The 20002-nt window shown below is 44.6% G+C and overlaps 1 long non-coding RNA gene across 1 annotated transcript; it reads right to left on the bottom strand.

Annotated features, from left to right (window-relative positions):
• Positions 1 to 3911: 3911 nt before the first annotated feature.
• Positions 3912 to 10768, bottom strand: LOC128627465 (uncharacterized). The gene is made up of 2 exons (XR_008391643.1): positions 10557 to 10768; positions 3912 to 5647 (listed from the first exon to the last, which is right to left on the bottom strand). It is a non-coding gene; the product is annotated as an uncharacterized LOC128627465 (long non-coding RNA).
• Positions 10769 to 20002: the final 9234 nt, after the last annotated feature.

Here is a 20002-nt window from a genome sequence, read left to right as displayed (position 1 = left end):
TCTCCCAACTCCATGTCTAGTGACATATCTTGAAATTGACCATGATGGTAGTATTGATGGCACTATGGAAATTGATACTATTGATGGTACTATTCTCAAATTAGAAAGGAGAAATATCCAACATCTGAGAAGGGCATAGTGAGCAGTGGTTTCAAACATCACATAAAATGTATGACCACAAAAGTAAGAACCTTGCATAGCACAAAGCTGAGGGAGAGACAGCAAAGGGAATGAGTCAAGCGATTGAGTCACATGAAGAACAGAGCCCAGTACCTTACCCTTCTACTCTGACTACTTCACTTTATTGCAACCCACCAAGGACCCTGTTCACAGTCCATGGCCTGCCCAGAGCAATACCCTTTCTAAATTAAGGGCATGTTTCCACTAGGCTAAAAAAAAAGTCACAGGAAACTGCAGGCTGAATGCCTTGAAGCAGGCAGAGTTGGCAAATCCAATAGTGAATCAGTTACTCTGATCCCAGTTACTCTGAAACCATTCAGTGCAACAGGTGGAAGAGGTGAGCCTTGTTGAAGCTTCCACTTGAACTTCTGATAGAAGGGAGAGGGACTGTGGACTGAACTTCAAAGAATTACTCTCTGATTAAAGTTCAGCTATAAATAGCAGTAAGAGTAAGAACAGGGTCTCCTGGTACATTGTTAAACCTTCACTGTACTTGTCCGAAAATTTTCCCTGAAAAATTGGTGAGTTTTCCATTGTATTAACCTGAAAATGGACAGTCAAGAAAAACACTGTAAACAGGCCCAAGAGATATGTTGTAGGTAAGCTCTGATTTTTCTCCCCAAAAATGAGGTTATCACGTGGGTTACCTCCATGAGTTAAAGTTTATCTTTTCCAATATTGTATGAAAATAGTTTACCTTGAGTGCTATACTATAAATACCCTCCCCATTTTTAAACCTTTTTTAGGGTTTTAAGAAAGAGAAAGGCAATCAAGAATCATTTTACTTAAATAGATGTATATACAATTTTCTAGGCTTTCTTACAATGTTAAAGATAAGAAAAAACAGAGAATGTTACTTTATCTCTACCCTGTGTCCTATTAAAAATATCATTAAATTGCATTTGATATTGTTTCCTTGAACCCTTCAGAGTCGTTCTGTTATTGTTGAGGTTTTTTCCTCCCCAAAAGCTACTATGCAAAATAAGGGAATAGAAATGAAATGCTACAAAGGAAAGTACAACTATCAAAAATTTGCCAGCTGCCACATTTGAATTATGTTTCATTATCGTCCTCTCCTTTTCATTTTTGCCTCCATTTTAAAGTTATAATTGGATGTAAGGAAGAAAGTGTTACAAGAGATGAATAAAAGCCCTGGCAACTAATTTGCTCCCAATATAATTTCAGCATATGGTGCTGCCCTGAAAAGAAGTACCAAGCCTTTCTTACAAGATAGCAAAGAAAGAAACAGGTTATCATTCCCCAGCCCCCCTTCACCCCAGTGCCTTATTTTAGCTGTCCCCTGCTTCTGCCTGATGACAGTGTCCCTGAAATTTACTTCAGGGCTTACCAGATCAGTTGTCAAGGAAGCCTTCATGGTTTAATTCTTCAATTTCAGTCTACTGTTACTTACTCGAAAGATCAGTACTGAGCAAGAGTTTTAATCCTATTGCCTGTCAATTCATTTTAACCTCTATTTTCTTTTCTACTTTCTTTTCTCAGAACCTGTGTCCTGCTCTCACAAAGGCTTACAGAGAATGCCTTGAATTGATCTGAGTGATCTAAACTGACAGAACAGCCAGCATGAATATTCATGAGCCAGGTTAGTTTTCAGGCCATCTCTCTCCTAGGAGAGAGATGCACCCTACAATGTCCCAGATATTTGCCCTTCCTTTTTTTCTTCTTCTTCTTTTTATTTTAATTTTAATTGTTGTTCAAGTAGAGTTCTTTGCCTTCCTCCCTCCCCAGGCCCACTCCCGCCAGCCCAACCCTCCCCACCTCTTTCCTGTTTCCACCTCCCCCTTATTGTCCATGTATCCTTTATACTTGTTTCTGCAAACCCTTCACCCTTTTTGTCTGAAATTCCCTCCCCTCTCTTTTTAAAATACCCTCAAAGATAGCATAATGTTGCCAGTACTAGAGAGAAACTCCACTGAAAGAAGGAAGAAACTGATTGCTTAAAATTCAGCAAGAAAAGGAGGCACAGTCCAGGCTCCACTCTGAAATCTAGAGTTTTAGTTCTTAAACCCTAGTGTACTTAAGAATTATCTGGAGAATTTGATTTCTGATTCCCAGAACCAGAGATTATGATTCAAGAGGTCTGGAGTGGAATCAGGATTCTGATTTTTATCACTGTCCTCACAGGATTCTTCTGTGGGTGTTTGGCTGACCATCAAATTCTCAAATCCAGAGATGAGCATGCTAATAAAAAAAAAAGGTCATGGAAAACAAAGGAGCAGATAAAATCACCTGAAGAAGAGAGCTATCCCTTCTGCAAAAGGGAAGGAAGCAGGCGAGGAGTTGAGGGGAGTGGCCGCAGTTACATTCTGATTGAGAACCAGGGAATAGAGTCCAAAAAGAATAGCAGAGGAGAATTTAGCAGGGATTCCCCACAACCAGTTGGTAGAAAGAACTCACTTCTTTGGTCATTTAAGATGGAGATGGAGAGCAGTGGAGGCAGAGGAGCGAGGGAAGTGGCTGAGCAAACAGAATGCCAGAGTTCATCAGCCATGACCCATGACCAGGGCTGGCTAACAGAGGCCAGTGGAATGGTCCTGGTACTGAGTGTCACACAGTGGCAGTCTCCACAGCCTGCTTCTGCTGAAGGGACTGTGTAAATCTTCTTTGTGAGTTCATAAGTGGCTGATCCTCCAAATCCCTGCCAGGTTGGGATGATAACTCATATTTAAATCTCTGTCCCTGGCCCTAACAGGGAGTTACCTACTGAATCCCCAGGGAGGCATTCATTTCTCCCGCAAGTCTTTCTGCAGTGTCTGAGCAGGGGTCATATTTCAGGGCCCTCTGTGGTAACTGTGAATTATCCGGCCACTTTCCCCAGCAGCTCAGAGTTAAGCCCCCAATGTAAGCCTTGCCTATGTGGTGAGAGAAAAGTAAATCACTAGTTTCTTATCAACCTAGACACATACACGATATACTCTGCACATCCTCCACAAGGGGGCTGGTAGGAAAAGTACCTGTTAAGAATCAAAGTCAGTCATTAAGAGAAAGAAAGTCCTTCTATTTATGACAACATGGATTAAACTTGAGGGTATTATGCTAAGTAAAATAATCAAAGAAAGACAAATATTGTATGGTCTCACTTGTGGAGTTTAAAATATGAAACTCATAGAAACAGAGTGTAAATTGGTGCTTGCACAAACCTACAGAGTAGGAGAAATGGAGAGATGTTGGTCAAAGTGTTAAAAGTTAGTTATGAGACTAATAAGTTTTAGGGATCTAATGTACATAGTCTAATGTCTATAACTAATAATACTATGTTTTTAAGTTCACTAAGAGTCTAGATCTTAAATATTCTCACTACAAGAAAATTAGATCTTAAATATTCTCATCACCAAGAATATGGTACCAATGAGCTGGAACAAAACAGCAAGATGTTATCAACACAGTAATAGTGCTGTAACAGTAGAGACAGAATATAAGGGTTTCCTTTTTTTCTACATCCTCAGCAACACTTGTTATCTTTTGTCTTCTTCATAATATCCATTGTAACAAGATTGAGGTAACATCTCGTTCTGGTTTTGATTAGCTTTTCCTTGGAGATTAGTGATGTTGAGCATCTTTTTATGTACCTAATGGATATCTGTATGTCTTTTTTAGAAAAATATCTACTTAGGTATTTTCCCCATTATTAAATCAGATTATTTGGCATTTTTCGTTATTAAATTATATGAGTTCTGTAGCATTCCCCAATGCAAGCAAAAAATGTTGGAAGCTTTCAGGATTTTAAGATGGAACTTTATTGGCCAAAGTTTCAAAGTTTTACCTGTGCGGGGGTGAACTCTCGGGGTGTCTCCAGAGACATGGTGCCAAAATGGCTGCAGATGAGAGTCGTGCCTGGTGCTTACAGCCTAGGGTTTTTATTGGGGTGAGCAAGCAAGCAAATACAGAAGCAGACGTAGCTGTTAGCAATTGGCTATCCCGAGAGAACACACATGGCTATGTTCTCTGCTTGCAACAATGGATACTTTTCTGCAAGGACAAGGTCATGCACAAGGTGGTTTATCTTGTTCAGCACTCTTTGTACTTTCTATCTTCTTTGCTGAGACAGTCTGGAGCCTGCCTCGGGTTCCTCTTGGCTACTTTTATCTAATTCCGGGCCTAACATTCCCCACTTCTCTTGCTTATGAATCAAACCATTGATTTGGTCTCATCCCCAGGTAATATGGTGTATGGCTGGGACAGGACCATTAGCTTGACTACTTCTACCCGTTCTTTGATGAAGGCGAGGATCTTGTTGAGTATTATGGGCCCAATTGTTAGTACTAATATTAATATTAATTGTGGCCCAGCTATGGCTGAGATTAGGGTGGTCAGCCAGGGGGAGGTTCTGAACATTGAGGCATACTAGCTGGAGTCATTGTCTCTTATTGCTCCTAAGTGGTTGGCATGAAAACAGCATTCTTCTCTTAGTGCTGCACAAAGTCCCCCTTGCTATCACCTATAATTCCAGTGCTATTATTGTAAAAGAGCAGTCAGAAACCAAGTTTTTCAACCTAAAATACTTTCATGTCTTTGCTCCCTACTCACACTGTCCCAACTCCGGGTACTGTAAATCAAGAAAGAGCACACATCTGTGTTTGAAGTTGCTGGCACTGTCAGCTCTATCAGGCAGGATCTCTAGTTAATCCAAAGTTATGTGGCATTCTTTTACAGTCTACTGGCAAGAGTTCTTCTGCATCAAGTTCTAGTCAAAGTTTCTCTTGTTTTCTAGGCCACGCGGCCAAAGGGGGCACCCAAAGCCCTGTGGGCTTCTTCTACTAAAGCTGCAGGGGTGGTCACTTTGCCCTAAGCCACGTGGCTCCCTCTTTCACCTGAGTAGTTATCTCCTTATGTCCTGGAGCTGATCTTTTTTAAGCTCTTATACAGGCCTCCCCCCTCAGGGGCTCTGCTCCTAGTTATATCCTGGGTAAGTGACTTTATTTCCCCTGCTCTAAGCTTGGCTATACTATTTAACACATCCACTAAACTAGCCAAAGGCCATATGTCAAATAATCACTCTAGAGGTCAGCTGCAAACCCGTTGTTACGCAAAACAGCTCTCAATGGCCCTGCTCCATTCGTTTCCTCCTCCTGGGGGGGTGCATACATCTCAATATTTCTTGGACACCCGAACTTTGGATTCCATCCCAAATCCTTTCTGGGGCCCCCCTTGGATGCACCCTGTATCAATATTCCTCCTTTCAGATATACACCGACTTCATGATCATATAAAGGAAAATGGACGGAGGTCTCATCTTCTTTTAACTCCTTCCAGCTGGAAATGGATGCTGTCCTATCTACCCTTGGGATAGGGGGTGCCCAGAGGGGGGGGGTGCAGCACGGAGGGAGTCCTTCCTGTAAGGGGAAAGACCTTACAGGGTCCTGGTCAGTTGGCTGTCACCAGGAAGTCGCAGGCTTGGCATCCAAAGGCTGGCATTACTGGACTGTCGGCATACTGGTCAGGTTGTATTCTGGAGGTGACAGATTAAGCAAGAAATTGGAAGTACAATTAAATAATAACTATTAATTGACAAAGGCAGATACTTCAGTAAAGAATGGCTTATCTGCTATACCCATCCAAGACTCTTGTGGCTTACTATACTTCACTTGGGCTGAGGGGAATACATTAAGATTTCCCTCTTTTCAGATTTCTGAGCCCTTTCTGTCCAAGCTATCAAGACAGGAAAGGGAAAATCAGTTCTAAAGTGAAGCCCACAGACTGCCCTGACCTTTTATTAACTTAACTACTTAACCAAACTGTTGATTCTCAGGAGGGCGATGACAAAGATGGGCACCTTAAGTGAGGCTTATATTGCTACTAATTACTCATAGGCATAGGCTGGTCGTAGGCACGCGCCCTATGAAAACAGAAGAACATACAGGTTAATTAACACAACAATCTTCAAACCAGTCTCTGTGCCTGTGAGACTGTCTTTTGGGAAGACATTCCATTGCAAGGTCCTTTGCACCTCTAAGTTGTAAATCCCTAGTGATATCACAAACCTGGTTTCAACTTTTTAATGAAAATAACTTTCAAGACAGTTATCTGCACCATTCTGATGTCCAATATTGAGCATTGTGATTTTCTTTGAACTACAATTTTTCTCCTTAAGATCACCTTCACTGTTATTACAGGGACTACTTTGGGTCCCGCTTTTAATTTTGGCTGTTCGTTTGCATAAACACACCAAGAGTAGCCTGGATCACTTGTGATCCTTAAGTCTGCTTTGCTGGAACTCACACAGGGAACCTTCAGATTGACTTCTCAGTCCGCCCCTCAGGGCACAGAAGTAGAACCACACATCTGGCCTCGCCTGTACCAGTTGTTTCACTCAAATCCTTGAGCCTCCATTGTGCTTACAGGTTCCTTTTCAGCCATCTTTCAGGAAAGCAACCTTCATTCCTTCCCTGGAAAGACTGGCATGAACCACACAACCAACCAAAGTACCAGGCTTTTCTCGTGGGCTTTCACTAGCTTCACAGGTCAATCCCAGTTCCTCAGGGCTTTCTGGTAATGACCAGAACCCATACATGCCTCCTTCAGGCGTGACATTCCAGTCAAAGTCTTGGTTAACAAAACCACTATTAAAGACTGGTCTTATTGGTTTTATGCAAAGAAACCTTACATTATCACTCATCTTTCAGAATGCCAAATTCTGGAGGGATCAGGTAGGGAGAAAAATACAAAGTGTGATGGAAAATCCTTTTCCTTCTGATACCTACTAAGATTGCATCTCCATGCTTTATACCTTCCATTACTAATTTCACATAATTCCTTTCCAAAACTTTCACATTTCCATTTATTTTTATAACTTCCCACAGATTTTCTGCAATATTCACAAACCTTCTATAGCCTTTTTACATACCTTTTTCTATCTGCACAGCTTTCTACAAACCTTCAGCAACATCCAAAAAACTTTTATATCCTTTCATATACTTCTACTCATCTAGATTTAATTATCATTCTCTTTTAATCTTGGTTCCTTTCCCACACTGGGAAAGGCTGTACTTAAACTCAATGCTTAAACTCAGTATGCGGCATCCAAAAGTCCCTAGTATTTCAGGTATCTTCTACTAAAAGTCCCTAGATTCGCAGGGACATTTTGCACCTTTCTGAAGCTTAGACGTTGTAAATACCCTATAAATCAGGTGGTCACTCTTGGACCTCAGTTCATGACTTTCAAACCTAGAGCTATTCTTATCAGAACCAGTTACACAGAGAACCTGACTGCTGCGGTGTCCACACAGCAGCAGCATATAGCTTATAATCTGAAAAGAAGCCTTAGCCAGTTTTAAGATGGTGACACCCATGAATGCTCTGTCTTCCAGGTGGTTCACTCACATGGCTCATCTATTTTACCTAAAATAGCAGTACCCTGACTCTGGTTCTGCCAATCTGCAAAGGTCTTAGGACTCCGGTTTCAGGAAACCCGGAAGCCCCTAAGGCCCCTTCTACCTGTGGGTGTAGAGGCACCACAAAGCTACCCTCCACCCATTGGGGTGGTTTCTCCTTGCAGTAGATAATTTCAATCTTGGAGGGGAGCCAGATGGCGTTGAGGAGGGCCAAGATTTCACTTCTGTTTTTGATGTCTTTGCCCCCTACGGTCAGGAGGCCTCTTTCTTTATAAATTGCGCCATGGATGTGGGCTGATGCAAAGGCATAGCAGCTGTCTGTGTAAATGTTGGCTGCTTGTCCCATCAGCTATTTGTAGGGCCTTCGTTAACCCTATGAGTCCTGCTTTCTGTGCAGTGGTCCCTGGGGGCAATGTCTCTTGCCATACTTTATTTTCAGTGGTCACTGCTGCTCCAGCATACTGCTGCCCGTCCTTGATAAAACTGCTCCCATTTGTAAATGGGGTTAGGTTGACCTTCTCATATGCCTGGTCCTTGAGATCTGGTATGGGCAGCAACTGTACAGAGGGAAGTTTCAACAACTGGGCCTGATATTGAGTCAGGCGAGCGTTGGTTAACCACTTGTCAGGTGATGCTCGGAGCACTTGCTCTATATAGTGCTCCCCTATGACCTGGATGTCTTGTCCTAGGGTCAGTTTACCGGCTTCTTTGACTAATATTGAGGTGGCTGTGAGAGCTCGCAAGCTGGCTTGGAGAGGTAGGCGACAGGTCTTTTCCACGGCCCTAACTCTTGGCTGAGTACCCAAGTGCTACCCCTTCTCTCTGCCACAAATAACTGGAAGGGCTTGCTCAAATCTAGTAATACGAGAGCGGGGGCAGTTACAAGGGCTTCCTTAAGGGCCTGGAAAGCTTGCCCCTCCTTTTCTGTCCATATGAACTGGTCTTCCTTCCCCTCGTTCTTGGCGTCGCTCAAGGCTGCAGCCCCCGTGGCGGCTGCGACGTTGGCTGCGCCAGCCCCTGCACCTCCAGAGCCCGCCGCTGCCCACGGTGCCCAGCGCTGCCGCCAGGGCCCGCTGCTGCCAGGGCCCCGGCTCCATCTTCCTGCTCGTCCCCGCTTGGGATTTGGCATCTCGGGAGTGTTCAGGTGCCCGGCGTCAGCGAAGGCAGCTCCCGGCGGTGCGAACGCTTAGGACACCGCTAGCAGCCGGCTCTGGGGCAGAAAGAAGGGAAGGCGCGGGCTGGTGGCTCACGCTCCGCCCGTCTAGCCGCGCTATCGCCACCGCCGCTCTCCACCCGGCTTCCTGGAGCCGGAGTGTGGACACCGGAGGTCCGCAGCCGCGCGGGCGCCGCGGGCTGGGGCGCAAGCGACAAGCTCTGGAGCAGGAGGGAAAAGGCGCATCTCCGGCTTCTGAACAGGCAAAAGTGGCAGTTCCGCAAAATGCCTGCCTTAAGCAGACGTTGCAGGTGTCGCCCGCACTGGCACTGGGTATTGTTTGATTCTAACAGGGGCTGCTGTACTGAGGAGTTACACTAGGACAGGGAGTTGGTAAGTGGCTAGCTCTGGGCACTAGCGCCTGTAAATTTTCTGGCAACCCAGAGCCTGCTCCCATCCTCCCCCAAGACTGCCTTGGGGTTACTCAGAGAACGGGGGATTCTGGTGTTTCCAATTATATAGGCTACTGGTGGAAAAGGGGACATAAATCAAACAGGGAAGTGTGCCCGGAGCCTCCCTCCGCTCCGCCCACCGCCGCTCCAGCCCAAGGGCAACTGGAGGCAGTGGCTGCCCCCGGCTGCCTCTTCTCCGGCCTCCCTACTCAGGGGTCTCCTCCGGGAGCGCCTGCGCACAGCGCCACTACCTCCCACCGCCTGGGGCGGGGGAGGTCAGAGCGCTCCGGTTGGAGGCCACTGGGCAGGTTGCTGAGCCTCACTTGGCTGCACGGAAGGGTCTGGCTGGCTGGGGGCCAGGAAGGGGACTAAGGAGTACCAGGGGAACACAGCGACAGAGCGAGGTTCTACATTCATCCACACGAACATTCCAAGGCCACGGGAAGCCGTGTTGGATGCGGGAACCAGGGGCCCGTGGGCTGAGTACACGATCTGGTGCAGGGAGCCCCGACTGGGGCTCGCACCTCCTCAGCAGCCGCAGCCCGCGCCCCACTCGCTGACCCCGCGCCGGGGGCAGGAGGAGGGCGCCGGAAAGGGAAGAGAGTGCAGGCACGGGCTCGGCCTCCTAGGCCTCGGGATGCCACGAACCAGTTCTAAGTGGGCTGCTAGACGCGGGTCGTAGGGGAAGGGTGGCTCCCGCGCAGGGGAGGGGGGCGGTTGGCTGCACGCAGGGAGGCGGAGACACAGGCTGAGGAGGTGGGGCGAACCCCACCGGCCCCAACCCGGCGGATCCTCAGGCACAGCTGTAGCCCCCAGCGCCCTGGGTGCGGCTGCGAGGCCTGCCCCAGCCTGGGCGATCTGGGGAAGCGCCTGGCTCTCGTCCAGAGTCGCCTGCGCGGTCAGGCCCATCTTTGAGGCCTGCCTGCAAACTTTTGCCTATTGGGTGGGGGCGGGGAGGGCTGGTCAGGTGCCATTTTGTTGCATGGCTCAGCCGTTCTAGTGCAGAATGGCGCCCGGACTCTCCGCCTGTAAGACCTTTGGGAGCTCAGAAATGAGAATCATAATAACAAATAATGAGGGTAGACACAAAAGAAAGACTAATGCAAACAGCCATTAGAGCTTTTACAACACAGACACAGCCTTAACAATACAAACACACAGCCAGCGCCAGGAGCGTTTGTGCGCGCCACACGGGAGGAAGCTGCGAACCAAAAGCGCTGCGCACGCTGCGCAAACCGAAAGTAATACCCGAAGGTAATACCTAATCGTGACCGGTCACATTCAGAAACCAAAACAACACCCAACAAAGAGGCGTCCCGTTCTCTGTTGGGCCCCTGGGCAGGTTTATCAATGGCGTCCCATCTACCGCCTCGGGGTACTCTGCTGCTAGCCCAATACCAATACCAAAACCGCGGTACTCACCAGCCCCAGCCGTCCCTCCAGCTTCCAACCCGAAACTCTGAGGGAGATCTCGCTGGGGCCTCCAAAATGTAGCATTCCCCAATACGAGTAACAAATGTCAGAAGCTTTCAGGAGTTTAAGATGGAACTTTATTGGCCAAAGTTTTGCCTGCGAGGGGGTGAACTCTCGGGGTGTCTCCAGAGACACAGTGCCAAAATGGCTGCAGACGTGCCTGGTGCTTACAGCCTAGGGTTTTTATTGGGGTGAGCAAGCAAGCAAATACAGAAGCAGACGTAGCTGTTAGCAATTGGCTATCTCGAGAGAACACACATGGCTATGTTCTCTGCTTGCAACAATGGATACTTTTCTGCAAGGACAAGGTCATGCACAAGGCGGTTTATCTTGTTCAGCACTCTTTGTACTTTCTGTACTTTCTATCTTCTTTGCTGAGACAGTCTGGAGCCTGCCTCGGGTTCCTCTTGGCTACTTTTATCTAATTCCGGGCCTAACAGTTCCTTGTATGTTATAAATATTAATTATTTACTAGAATAAAAGAATCAAAGTTGGGGCATGGATTACCACCCAGTTAGAATGTAACTGAATTTTCTCCTCTCTTTGCCTCCTTCTGGGTTCTAGTTCAACTTTTATTAATACACAGGAGATAGACATTTCTTGATTTTTAGATCTGACTTACACACAATTCTGAGAATTACAGATTTGAGAATAAAACACAGGTGAATAGGACATTAAGCACCCCAATAAATCAAAATGCTTCCACATAATTCAGGAGGTGAGCTTACCACCCAGCCCATGGTCCTGCTTCCTGCAAACAATGACAGAAGGTCTACACTAGTCAACAAAAGTCAAGGAAATTCTGAAAGTCTGTGTGCATGTCCTAAACATCCAGCTCTGCATGGACCAACCCAGGAAAGATGCTGTGCAGAAAAAAAGAATCAGAAAAACCATTATTATGGGGGCTGGTTTAGAGAAGTCACACCCTGAAAGTGAGGGTCAGTTGGGGAATGGGTTCTGGAGGACAGAAGGCAGAGAACAGGCCTGCTTAATACAATACAATGCACCCATTTCAGTTTGAATTTCAGATAAACAATAGCAACAAAAAAAATTAGTATGTTTTGTGAAAAATTTGGGACATAGGTCATAGTTACACTACAAAAGTATTTCTTGTTTACCTAAAATTCAAATTGAACTGAATACCCTGTATATTTATTTGCTAAATCTAGCAAACCCAGGAGGAAAGGATCCATAAAGTACATTTATTTTTATTGTGGATACAAGCTGTTACCTCCAGCAGTCACTCAGGAGAGAGGTTCCTCCTTGCTAACTCTGCCCCCAATCTGGGGAACCAAAAGCATGTCTAATGCCCTCTGGCCACAAAGCTGGTGGGGCCATTTTCCTTCAACCCTGCAGCCACATTCATACTGGGCCTGTTTTCTGGGTGGGCAGTGGTGGGCTGGAACTTGGCTCTGCTTTAAAACAAAACCAGAATGCCCTTAATCCTAGAGTCTCAGGGGCACTTGGGCAGAAGACATCATAGCCATTTAGAAATAATCCTAAGTCTTGTGAGCCACTGGGAAGAATGCCTCAGGAAAGAGTATTTGGGTGTCTTTATCTTGAGTAACAAAATATTGCTGAATGCCTACTCTATGTTGGGGTTGCTAAAGAACAGAAAGAGGAGAGATCTGATCCCTTCCCCTAAGGAACTTATCAGTGTCCTCAAGGAGACAAAACAAATGTACTTGCATGTGCATTGAACAACTGTCAAAACACCCAGCAGTTCCTAAGCAGCAGCCCAATAGCTGAGGTTGGATTTGGCCAGTAAGGAGACAATAAGCCCAGATGTACTTAGCTTGTCATTTACAGCAGTAAGAACATTTTGTTGCAGATTCCCTGAACTCTAATTCCAATAGGATGATGTAGTGAAGGCCAGGCATTGCTTGAGCACAGAGTGGGAGCTGCACTGCAGGAGAGGAATCCTGAGATTAGAAGACTCTGATCTTATATGGATTCCTAGGAAAACTGCTTATCCTCCCCTCTGGGGAAAGTTTTGTTTTGTTTTGTTTTGTCTTGTTTTTAATCCTGGAATGTAAGCCAATCTTTTCTGAAAAGGGAACACTTCAATCTTTACTATCCAGGAATATAGATAAATTTTCTCTAAAAACAGTCACTGTATCCATGCTTATATTAATATTCCTGAAAAGATAGTTCTAAAGCAACTTGGTTGTTCATGCCTATATATATAGAAACATGAGAGATTCATGAACAATTGCTGACCAACAGCAATCTTGATGTCCATGGCATCAGGAGTAAGGCTTATATAATACAGAGTTAAAGAAATTATGGCCTGGGACCAGAGCCATCTACTGGAGCCCAGACATTCCCAGCCCCGGTGCTGAGGAGTCATCTACGGGAGCTCGGACACAGTGGCGGTAGGCGACCAGCACGGGTAAGCAGCTTTCTCCCTCCCCATCTCGGAAGTGCCAGGCAGAGGCCTGTCTGAGTTTACACAGAGAGAAACAAGAACAAAGGGTCGTGCCCATCTTTGGACTCTGTGATCATCAGCCCGGGAGAATCGAGAGTCACATTGTTGTCACTGGTCTGGCTGGGGATTGGGCTGGGCTGAGAGGCAGGCTGTCGGGAGAGGCTTTTTTTTTTTTTAAAGTGAACTGAGGTGCTCTTCTAGGATGGCTTGGCTTGCATCCCACACAGCCTGGCAGAAAGGAAATACCGAGCCAGAGACCAAGGGGCGGGGCCAAGGCAGCCTGGTGCGTGAGCTGGCACAAGCATCCCAGTCTGGTACCCTGGCTGTCGGGCGCTGACAACCCAGCCCACAGAGAGGTCCTGCTGCAACCAGAAAAACTGGTTTGGACAGTTTAAAACCAACAAAGGAAGTTTTTTTGTTTTGTTTTGGGGGGGTCTGTTTGGGGTTTTGGGGTTTGTGTTGTTTGTTTTAGTAATCTTACAGATTTTTAATTTTACTATTGCTTTATCTTTCAATACTTTGATCCTCTTCTTTCTTTTTTCCAGTTTTAGTCCTTCTTCTCTTCTTCCAAAACTTATCACTTTCTCCTCCCTTCTCCTGCCTTTTTTTGTGTGTGTATGTATTGTTTTTTTTTTTTTTTTTGGTTTCTTGGTTGTTTTCTTTTACCCACAAGAGACACAAACCACTGGGAACTGCGAAAAGACCAGAGTGGGACCCAAGGAGAGGGCATATCAACAATAGAGACAGAGAGACAAAGTTCACTTTGCTATAGCAGAGAAGCCACAAGTTGCTTCACACTTGTATTATTTTTTCATCATCCTCACTTCTTTTATATTCTAATAGTATCTTTCTATTCCTCCTTCTGTATAGGCTTCTTAGTCTTGGCTGGTTTTATTGTATTATTAGACAGCTTTCCTCTGTTCTTTCCTCCACAATGTATTTCTAATTTTCTATACATCACGCCTCTTGTTTTCCTTTGCCACAGTACCTGAAGTTTACACTCCCTATTCAGACAGATCTCACAGAGTCGGTCATATGATTGTTGCTCTAATATTCCTGTAAATAATAGCTGTTCTATATAATTGTAAATACTTCACAACGAATCTATCAGAACTTAGCCCACTTTACAAGTTCCTGGATTCTATTACTGGAGTAATTAACTCTACTTGATTAAACACTATACCTATTTATTATTCCTTGCTCTCACCTTACCTCAAAATCTGACCATCTGAAACCTCACTGCTTTCTAGTTCCAGCTCACAGGCCTTCCCTCCCCAACAAGAGGCTTATCTTTTGTCCATCCTTTTGTGAAAGTGGCAAGTTGGGTTGAAGAATATGGTTCACACTATATATAGCCTAAAAATTGCCTATCTCCTCTCTACCGGTTGTGACTGTAAATATCGTAAAATACTCTTCTGCTATCATAAACCATTTTGTCTGCCCCTCCAACTGATTACACACACATGAAAAAAGGAGTAGGTGGAAACAGAGAATATCAAGATACCTGAAGGAGTCTGCACCACTGAAATTCACAGGTATTATAGAAGTTCACTACAGAATTTCACAACATAAACCCAGGGAGTCAGAACAGATCAATTTTAGAAGCTGAGGCTAACAAGAAGAGTCTCACAAACAATGGGAAGACAAAGAAACAATCCCCAAATGAAAAAAAAAGCAGAAGCTTCAGAAAGAATGTTAGATGAAATAGACGCTAATCAACTATCAGATAGTGAATTCAAAGCACTGGTTATCACGAAGTTCAAAGAGCTCACAATGAGCTACCAGAAACTACAGGGGAGCTACAATGATCTCACTGCGAATTATATCAACATGAAAAAGGAAATGGAAACTATCAGCAAGGGCCAAGAGGAAATGAAGAATACAATTTCTGAATTGAAGAACACAGGAGAAAGTTTCAAAATCAGAATTGATGAGGCAGAGGATCAGATTAGCGAGTTGGAGGACAAAGTAGAAAACATCTCACAGAAAGAGTAAGAAAATGAAAAGAAGCTGAGAAAGAATGAAGAGGAGCCCTGGCTGGTGTAGCTCAGTGGACTGAGCATGGACCTGCGAACCAGACAATTGCAGTTTGATTCCCAGTCAGGGCACATACTGGGGTTGCAGGCCAGTTCCCCGCAGGCCAGTTGCCAGCAGGGGATGCACAAAAGGCAACTGTACATTGATGTTTCTCTCCCTCTCTCCTTCCCTTCCCCTCTAAAGATAAACAAATAAAATCTTTAAAAAAAAGAATGAAGAGGGATTAAGAGAAATGCAAGACAATATGAAAGGTAATAATATCCGAATAATAGGAATACTAGAAGGAGAAGAAGAAGAACAAAGGATAGAAAACCTATTTGAAAAAGTAATAAGAGAAAATGTCCCTAATTTGATGAGAGAAAAAGCCACACAAATCCAGAAAACACAGAGTCCCAATCAAGGGGAACCCAAAGAGGCCCACTTCAAGACAGCATTAAAATGCCAAAATTCCAAGACAAAGAGAGAATCTTAAAGGCAACAAGGGAGAAAAAAGAAGTAACATACAAGGGAACCCTGATAAGGTTAGCTACTGACTTCTCAGTGGAAACACTCCAAGCAAGAAGAGAATGGCAAGAAATATTCCAACTAATGAGAACCAGAGGCCTACAACCAAGGCTACTTTATCAGCAAGGCTCTCAATCAAGATAGAATGCCAGATAAAGAGCTTCCAGATGAAAGAAGTATAAAAGAATATGCCTCCACCAAATCAGTCCTACAAGAAATACTAAAAGGACTACTTTATATGGTTCTGCTCCTGATCTAGCTGTCCTCATAGTTTGCTTTTGTTTTAGGTGTGGTTGTTAATAACTGTGAGTTTGCTGTCCTTTCACTGTTCATCTTTTTTATCTTCTTTTTCTTAGATAAGTCCCTTTAACATTTCATATAATAAGGGCTTGGTGATGATGAACTCCTTGAATTTAATCTTATCTGAGAAGCACTTTATCTATCCTTCCATTCTAAATGAAAACTTTGCTGGATAGATCAATCTTGGTTGTAGGTCTTTGGATTTCATGACTTGGAATACTTCTTTCCAGCCCCTTCTTGCCTGTAAGGTCTCTTTTGAGAAATCCGCTTACAGTCTGATCAGAACTCCTTTGTAGGTGACTTTTCCCTTATCTCTTGCTGCTTCTAGGATTTTCTCCTTCATTTTAATCTTGGCTAATATAATCATGATGTTCCTTGGTGTGTTCCTTCTTGGGTCCAACTTCTTTGGAACTCTCTGAGCTTCCTGGATTTCCTGGAAGTCTATTGCCTTTGCCAGATTGGGGAAGTTCTCCTTTATTATTTGTTCAAATAAGTTTTCCACTGGTGGCTGTTCCTTTCTCCCTTCTGGTACCCCTATAATTTGGATGTTGGAATGTTTAAAGATGTCCTGGAGGTTCCTAAGCCTCTCTTCATTTTTTTTTGAATTATTGTTTCTTTATTTTTTTCTATTTGGTCATTTTTTTTCTTCCTTCTGGTCCACTCCTTTGATTTGAGTCCCAGTTTCCTTTCCATCACTGTTGGTTTTCTGTGCATTTTCCTTCATTTCCATTAGTTTAGCCTTATATGTTCATCTAATTTGTGACTAAAATCAACCAGTTCTGTGAGCATCCTGACTACCAGTGTTTTGAACTGTGAATGTGATAGGTTGGCCATTTCTTGGTCGCTTAGAATTATTGGCTCTGGGGCTTTGAATTGTTCTTGAGCCATGAAGTTTGGTATGAGGAGCAGAGTCTTAGGTGTTCACCAGGGTGAGGTGACCCAGGTCGCTGGGTTGTGACAGTATATGTGGGGGGGGGGGTCAGAGAGGGGCAATAGCAGTCCCATCTGCTGCTTCCAGCAAGCTGCTGGGGCTTGCACGGTCTGTCTCACTACTCACTTCTTCGCCTGGTTTATCTGCACCTGAATGTGTGACCATGGTCAGCTTGTTGCCTTGTACCCTCACTGGATCTGCCCGTTGCCACCCCTCACCTGGGATCTGCCAATCACCTGCATTCTGAGTCAGTCTTGCCATATTTTCCTGCTCAACCCTGCTCCAGCAGCCACTGGCTCTGCCCCTCTTACCTGTCTGGTTGAACATTCATTCTTGTCGGACTTCCACATGGTTCAATTTTCTGTGTTTTGGTTGCGTTTTTGTTACTAAAACTTTGTTGTCTTTAAACTTGGTTGTGCGAGGAGGCACAGTGTTTCCACCTATGCCTCCATCTTGGCCAGAAGTCCTGGAAATTTATCAATTTTAGGATACACACTACCACCCACATTTTAACGTTTCCCAAATCTGGATACATCTTCAAGTTTCTGTTGGCCAGGCAGCAATCATGAGATAGATACCACAGCCTGCACATGGATGTCCGAACTTGCAGAATGGGGCCTCAGTTACTTGAACACCTCAAAGACAATAGCAGAGCATTAAAAAAATATGTGCATCATTAACATTCAGATGGCCCTTGAGTGAAAAGGTGCTTGTTAACAAAACCTTAACCAAATTATTTTCTTTATATTTTACTTTTCATATATATGCAGGGGGAACAGATGATAAAAATCTATCAGTAGAAGTTTAAAAGATCCCTTTCAATAAGTATAAAATAAAAATTCCAGGTGATAAGGAACACCATGTTGTTATTTGACAAAATTTTTCAAATAAAATAATGATGTGACTAATAATTAATTATATCTCAGACTTAACTAAAATACAGATAACATACAAAACTTCCTAGTGAACCAATATAACAGAGTGCAGCAAAGAGGGGGGCCCCACATAGAGCCCCACATAGCCCCACATAGGGACCCCACATTTTGAATGGGGTACAGAACTCAGGGTGTCCGGGAAATATTAGGAAGATATATAGGATGTCCTCACCCCTTCCCCCCACAGGTGTAAGTTGGGGGAAGGGACACATGGAGCAGGGCCATTCAGACCTATTTTGCATAGCAATAACCTGGTAGCTAACCTCTGGCATGGTCATTTAACATATCTATAACCTTTAACTGGTTTCATAGATATGTTAAGTAGCTGTGCTCATGCTTTGAACCAGGGTATGGAAGTGACTTACACCCAAGATGTAACTGGGAGGCAACTCCCCCTGGTTACAGTGCCTGCATGAAAGCTTGGAGGTGATTGGCTCCACACCATGGGGCCACACCTGCCCAGACTCACTATGGCAGCCCACTAAAGCTGGAAGGATACGGGAGTGCTGGCAAGTGTAGCCGATTGTGGGAGGAGTTGGAAATGGGGTTGCAGAGGAAGATTGGCTGGGGGATTTAAACCCAGGCATGGCAGCCATTGTGGGGAATCACCACCAGGCTGAGGCAGTGAGGAAGAACCCTGCAGCTTTGGTGAGAGTGACGACCACCTGGCTTTGGGATGCTCCCTCTTGCTACGTGGCTTAGGAAGCAGGAGAGACTTTGCCTGGAAGAGAAAGGGTACAAGGACTTTTGTTGGTGGGTCATGAGAAGGTGTCACATGGCTTTGGACTAATTGGAGATCCTGACAGCAACACAGCTGATGGTACTGGGAACCTGAATCACAGACTTCTACTTTTCCTGAGATATGGTACCCCAGATAAGGGCAGAGGGAGAAGGAAGGACTGTGTGCATCTGTGGGAACCTTAAAAGACTTTAGCATTTTAATGGAGACATTATGTCACTACTTTTGTTGCGGGAAGAAACTCACACCAAGAGGAGATAGCAGAAAACATGAGAAGTTTATTACGTGCATGGGCCCAGAGGAGTCAGTCTCCAAATTCTGAGCCCCGAACAAAGGATTCTTGGGGTTTATATAGTCTATGGGGTCTTCCTGTCTATGTAGCAAAGCGGGATACAGAAGCGGAATGCAGAAGTTAGTTCTAGCTATAGGGCTCCCTATACCTACGTGGCAGAAGCAGAGTACAAAGGCTAAATGCGGAAATTAGTTCTAACTGCAGGGGTGGGGGGTGGGCTAATCCTAGCCCTTGTGAACATCCTGCTGTTTGCTTTCCCAAACAGCCCTATCACTCTTCCCGGGGTGCTTGGGGTTTGGGTAAACAAAGGTTCTTCAAAGCTTCCCGCATCACTTTAAGTCTGTATAGCTTTAAAGAAACATTTCCTTTCCTTTTCACAAATCTTTGGCATTGAGAGACATCTTTCTTGTGGTGACGGACAATGTGAACCTAGTGGCGCTACTTTGGTAATAGTATATTGTGCCCCCCTTGGCCATGTTCTGTAGCACCAATACTTTCCTTACTCTTTTTGGTCCTCCATGCCTTCACTTTCTTCCCCTCTGGTCCATTTTTTATGCTGCCACCTGTGTGTCCAGATCTGATCATATCATTCTAGTACTTAGAAACATCCCTTATGGCACAGATTCCAAAATCAGGGTGCATTAGAGTCACCTGGAGGGACTGTTAACACACAGATCACTGTATCTGAGCCCCCAGGTTTCTGATCCAGTAGTTCTGGGGTCACACTTGGAGAAACATTGTCCTGTGGCAGGAAGTCCAAACTCCTTATGACATTTAATAATCTTTCCCAAGTGCTTCCGTTGTTCATCTGCAGCATCTTTTGCTGGTGTTCCCTCTCTCACACACCCATTCTCCTGCCTGGAAATCTCTATTCCTGAGCATAGCAGGAACTACATGATTTTGGGATTATTATTATTTTTTTACACACTGTTTGAAGACTCCTAAAAACTATTTGGAGTCTTTTAAGATATGGTCCAATGAGCAAATTCTTCAGCTGAAAATATTTCTTTTACTCTTTTTCAAGAGGTAAATTTCAGGATGTTTATCTAGTAAGATTAAATTCTAAGATAGCTAAACTCAATGCTCAGGCTCTTCCAGTAATCAGAAAGACATCCTCTTGGGATGGACAGGTCACAAAGTTTGATGGGGTTTTCCAATTTTCTAACTGATCAGTTTGGCGATCATCCCTACACAAAACACAGAACTTATTATGAGTCAGATGGAGCCAT

The sequence above is a fragment of the Artibeus jamaicensis genome, unplaced genomic scaffold (assembly GCF_021234435.1).
Source record: "Artibeus jamaicensis isolate MK-2021 breed Jamaican fruit bat unplaced genomic scaffold, CSHL_Jam_final contig_414, whole genome shotgun sequence".
NCBI lineage: Eukaryota > Metazoa > Chordata > Mammalia > Chiroptera > Phyllostomidae > Artibeus > Artibeus jamaicensis.
This window is presented reverse-complemented; position numbering and strand designations above follow the sequence as displayed.